Genomic DNA, 6,000 nt, shown 5'->3' on the forward strand with positions numbered 1-6,000 from the left:
TAGTGACCAGGCCTCAGGAGGCAGCCCCTGAGAACCTGTCCACAGATTTTCCTGATGGCCTTTTGACAATTCAGGCTCTTTCAATTGATTGTAAATATCTTTGATAAACTGTGACATGCAAAGCCAATAGAAATAGATAACAGACTGTCAAAATAAATTGAAAATATTGAAACTATTGAAAAATAAACTAAATAATATTAATTAAAAGCATTAACATTAATACAAATTTAAGCACAAACTCAACCTGACTTACCTTTTTTTATTTCCAGGTTGGTGCTCCCATTTAAATGAATGGAGACACACCAACCATGTGTGGCTTTGAATGGAGGCATGTCAGAGGCACCACCCACGGGTGGCATAAACTGTAGGAGAGTGTGTGACACACACAAAACGCTGGAGGAACTCAGCGGGTCAGGCAGCATCTATGGAAATGAATGAACATTTTGGGCTAAGACCCTTCATCAGGACTGGAAAGGAAGTACGAAGAAGTCTGACTAAGAGGGTGGGGGGAGGAGAAGAAATAGCGCAAGGTGGCGGGCGATAGGTGAAACCAGGAGAGGGGGAGGGGCAAGGTCAAAAGCCCTTTATCTCTTTCACCAACCAATTTCCCAGCTCTTTTCTTCACCTCTCCCCCTCTCCTGGTTTCAACTATCACCTACAGCTTCGTACTTCTCCCTCCTCTCCCCCCCCCCCACCTTCTTACTCTGATTCTGTCCCTCTTCATTATCCAGTCCTGAAGAAGGGTCTCGGCCCAAAACGCCAACTGTTTGCTCTTCTCCATAGATGCTGCCAGGCCTGCTGAGTTCCTCCTGCATTTCAGCGTGTGTTGTGCCCGCAGATTTTCTTGTGATTTGGAGAGTTTGCAAACTGTACCCTAGCATTGCTCAGCACCACTCAGGTGTGCCTCTGTTTTCAGTGCCATACCCCGAGGTGGAGATGCATGAGCACCTGATCTCCAGCATATTTTGTACCTCTCTAACGTAATAGGCACATGAGTAAGTGGGGAACACAGTGACATACACAGTGTTTGTCTGTTCTTTCTAGCACTGTGGACTGAAGAGAAGCACAGTCAGGGCCAATATGTCAATGTTATATTTTTCTGCTCAAAAATGGGAAGTAATTTATTAAGATCTGGAGAGCTCTTAACAGACTGGAAGCAGAGAGGATATTTCCTCTTGTTAGTGTATCTAGAATTGGGTGGCATTGCTTGCAATATGAGTTGCCCAGTTATAGCAGAGACAAAGCTTTTTTTTCTCCCTGGAGATCATGAATTTTTGGTACATGATATGACAGCCATTCTCTGAGACCATAGTTATGTTTTCAGACATAAAGGATAACATCAAACCACTTCTTATGCAGCTCCCTATTGCATTCGGGAATCACGTCGATCCGGCATTTTGCAATGAAATTCTATGTTTTAAAATAGTGATCGATGTTCAAAGTCTAAACACAATTCATGGTGTTTATTTTTCTATTGCCAGCTCAAAATCTGATACTTTTTTGGTTTTAGTGGTTGGTAATTTGCACTGAACGCTACTTTTTGATCAATGCTCAGATTTTGCCAGGACATGCTGACAGCTCCACCAACATTTCCTTGCATAAGGACCCCTAATGTAAGTTTTGCAAGAGCTGCATGTAAGAACATGAAACCATCAAGCTTGTGGCCAGACTTTTCATCCTTTGGATCCATAAAGATTAGCAGAAAAAAGCCGAGTTGCAGGAATTCCCAAGTATTTAAAATGGGGAATCTTTCTATAGGCAGGTCGTAGGCATGTTGCAGAAATATGTGGCAGGTCGTACGTGTTGCAGAAATGGTGTCTCATTTATTTAAATTAAGTTTATTTAAATGCTTTTAAATGTTTTAAAATATATAATCTATTTTAAAGTGTTTTAGTTTGTTTTTACGTTAACATTGGATATTTTATTTTTGATCTTTACCTTCTTGAATATTTCTGAGTGTTGGAGATATTTTAAAGCTTTTGAAACGTTGATGAAGTTTGATGAACGAGTGAGCAACTTTTAGTTCCTAGGTGTCAACATCTTTGAGTTTCTATCCTGGGCCCAACATACTGATGCAGCTACAAAGGAGGCATAACCGTGGCTATATTTCATTAGGGGGTTGAGGAGATTTGGTTTGTCACCAAAGATATTTGCAAATTTCTACAGATGTACCATAGGGAGCATTATAACTAGCTACATCATCATCTGGTATGGTGGGGTTACTGCACTGGCTTCAAAATAAACTGCAGAGAGTTATAAGCTTAGTCAACACCATCATGGGCACTAGCCTCCATAGTATCCAGGATACCTTCAAAAAGCGATTCCTCAAAAAGGCAACATCCATTATTAAGGACCCCCATCACCGAGGACATGATGTTTTCATTGCTACGATCAGGGAGGAGGTATAGGAGCCTGAAGGCACACACTCAATGACTGAGGCACAGCTTCTTCCCTTCTGCCATCTGATTTCTGAATGGGCATTGAACCCATGAACACTACCTCACTACTTTTTTGTAATTTTTATTTTTGCACTACTTATTTAACTATTGTATGTGCTTACTGTTATTCCATTTATTTTTCTCCATTATTATGTATTGCATGGTGCTGGTGCAGCAAATAGAAATTTCACAACATATACCAGTGATAATAAACCTGATTCTGATTCTGATATGGTTGACAGTCTGCAAAGCCAAGAGCTCACCAATTAGGATCACATTGATGTTGGCTGTCATCAATGCAACAATTTCTACTTACCATGGACTTTGAATGCAACTCATCATTCACAGTAAATTCTGCATCAATACTTCTAACGTGCTCAAATGTCACAAGAACATATCAAAAAGATTAACATATGGAATGAAGAAGCATTTAACAATACATCACTGTATCATAAAAAAATGACATGTTAAAATTTGATGGGAAGCCCTCACTGTAGATGCACAGAGAAGACTTAATGCCATAGAATGATATGATTTTCACTTACGAATGTCAGAAACGAATTTTTTCCCTAAGGAACTTGAATCTGGAATGGCAATAATGTAAATATCACAACACATACTATGGGTGAGTGGGCACGTGGCCAAGTGGTTAAGGCATTGGACTAGTGACCTGAAGGTCGTGAGTTCGAGCCCCAGCCGAAGCAACCCCCAGTCCTTGAGCAAGGCACTTAATCACACATTGCTCTGCAACGACACTGGTGCCAAGCTGTATGGGTCCTAATGCCCTTCCTCTGGACAACATCGATGTCGTGGAGAGGGGAGACTTGCAGCATGGGCAACTGCTAGTCTTCCATACAACCTTGCCTAAACCTGCGCCCTGGAGAGTGAAGACTTGCAAGACTAATGGGTAAAGATGATGATGTTAGGACTACTAAAATTAAACTTCCTAATGTTCATTCATAGAATCATAGTGTTAAATAGGCATGACAGAGATGAATGTAAAACAATGTTCAAATGGGGTTTAGGAGTTTGAGGAAATTTGCTCAGTCACCAAACAGATTTCTGTAGATGTATGGTGGAGAGCATTCTGACTGGTTGCAGCATAATCTGTTATGGACTCTCCAATGTACTGGAATGAAAGATGTTGCAGAGGTTACAGATTCAGCCAGCTCCATCATAGGCACAGCTCTCCTCCCCATCGAGGACACCCTCAGGAGACACTGCCCACAAGAAAGTGGTATCCATCATCATTAAGGATGATCACCATGAGGGGCATGCCTTATTATCTTCAGGGAAGGGGTACAGGAGCCTGAAGACCCACACTCAATGATTTAGGAACAGCATCTTCTTCTCCACCCTTAGCTTTCTGAATGGTCCATGAACCCATGACCACCACCTCATTATTCCTTACTTTGCACTATGTATTTCATGTCTTGCACTGTTCTGCTGCCACAAAACAACACATTTCATGTCATACACCAGTCATAATCAATGATTCTGTTCCTAACAATTGCTAGCACTGCTCAGTGAAATTGGACATCTGTGAAATGACTAAATTCTTCTTTGCAATTGTTCCTTTCATCATGCATAAACCATGGAAATTAAATTAAGGAACATGTATCTTTAAGGATCAAGAATTAATTTTATTCACCAAATGCATTTATATTTACATTTACCATAGGAATTTGCTGTAGTATGTTGGTCAGGTTATGACATGCAACAAAATAAGTACAACATTCATTAATTATAAAGAAAATATACAAGCATTTGTACATATAATATATATATATATAAACTAATAAAGTTAGAAGTTGAAGGATGGATATGGATTAAAATATGCATAAATAAATAAATATTTACAACGTAAACTTTTAAAATGGGCTGTAGGTTTTGTTTTAAAAGCCCTATACCATTTTTCAGTGAGGAACTATTGGAAAAGGCAGTTTGCTGGGTGGGTAGTGTGTGTAATTTTTCCTGCCTGCTTCCTTTGTCCTGGACACATTTAATAGTTTTTAAAATTTGGTAAGTACATACAAGTACATGCAAGCAGGCTTTTTCCACTGAGGCTGGGTGAGATGAGAACTAAAGGTCTTGGATTAAGGGTGAAAAGTGAAATGCTTAAGGACAACATGAGGCGAAATTCTTCTCTCAGAAGTTGTGAGAGTGTAGAATGAGCTGGCAGTGCTAGTGATGGATAATTTCAACATTTAAATAAAATTTGCATATATACATAGATGGGAGGGGTATGGTGGGTTATGGTCTGGGTGCTGGGTGATGTAACTGGGCAGAATAATAGTTCAGGACAGACTAGGTAGCGGGTCTTTTTCTGTGCTGAGGTATTCTATGATTCTATGGTACCAGGGTTAGATTTTAATGCTAAAAAAACTGAACTTTTTTTCTCATTTACTTCAAACTTATCACAAGAACCTCATAAATCAAGCTTCCCTCTGTCACATTTATTTGCTCTTCTTTATAGGAACTACTCACTTCACAGCAATAAAGCTACCTGCAAAATAAAGCAATTTGGCAGAGAAGCTGAAGACTATATTCCAATGTGAAGGTGTTGACAATGTCAAGAACATTTGGATTGGAACCTGGAATACTTATTGGACATCACTAGAATCCCAAAACCGTGCCTTTCACTGTCATCTATCATGTTCATGTTGGCTACTTTTTCAAATTAATGTATTATTTCCAGCTAAATAAGTTGTGTCGTCCATCAGACTGAGAATAGTGAGGGAATTACTGATATCTTAAAGTAATGTTAATGCTTCTTGTGTTTGATGAACAGACAGACATTTTTTTCCACAAAAGAAAAGTCGCCTGAGACATCAGACGAATGGAAAGTATTTTGGTTTAACTGGTTATACAAATAACATTGTATAATTATATAATGCACTGGGATTTTTTACATAATAGAATTAAACTTATGATTCAAAAAGGACAATGTAATTCATCAAAGAAATGAAATGAATGGCACCTTTGTTATGCGATCTAGCAATATTACTCATTCACGAGTCAAAACAAGTACAAATGCATGATGAAAATATGACTATAATTGTCTAAATTAGCTACACAATTGCTGATTAAACATTTTTTAATTAGTTACTGTATGCAAAAGATAATACCTGGAGTACGAAATGTCTACTTCTTTCTTCCCCCTCTCTTTTACTGAGGATTTTCGGTATCATTTAAAAAGAATGACTGATTGATCACGGCCCTCACCTGAAGCCTCATGTTGCCTACTGCATATCCTGCAGCAAGTGGATATTGTTAGTCTGTGCTGCCATTTCTATTAAGCTTCCTGAACAGGTGGTGACAGATGAGGGAGCTGACAGGCAGTCCTGTCCATTGAAAATGGAAGATTCAGTTACATGTGATTTCACTGGCTGGTCATGATCTGAATTACTGCAATTGTGTCTAAGGTGACCCCTGACTCAGGCAGCAATCTTTTACAAACCATGATATTACTTAAAAAAAAAGAAAAATTAACTTGTTATCCTTTCTATTAAACTTGCCAGTGTCTTTTCCACATAATAATTTGTCTGTCATTGTGAATGTT

At 38.9% G+C, this 6,000-nt stretch overlaps 1 long non-coding RNA gene across 1 annotated transcript in view; it reads right to left on the minus strand.

Moving 5' to 3' along the window:
- The window catches only part of LOC134357687 (uncharacterized), an 86,808-nt gene extending 81,106 nt beyond the window's left edge, over positions 1 to 5,702 (minus strand). The window contains exon 1 of the long non-coding RNA XR_010020699.1: positions 5,567 to 5,702. This is a non-coding gene — a long non-coding RNA (uncharacterized LOC134357687). The remainder of the gene's footprint in view (positions 1 to 5,566) is intronic.
- Between the last annotated feature and the right edge of the window lie 298 nt (positions 5,703 to 6,000).

This window comes from Mobula hypostoma, chromosome 17 (genome assembly GCF_963921235.1).
Source record: "Mobula hypostoma chromosome 17, sMobHyp1.1, whole genome shotgun sequence".
In the NCBI taxonomy this organism is placed as follows: domain Eukaryota; kingdom Metazoa; phylum Chordata; class Chondrichthyes; order Myliobatiformes; family Myliobatidae; genus Mobula; species Mobula hypostoma.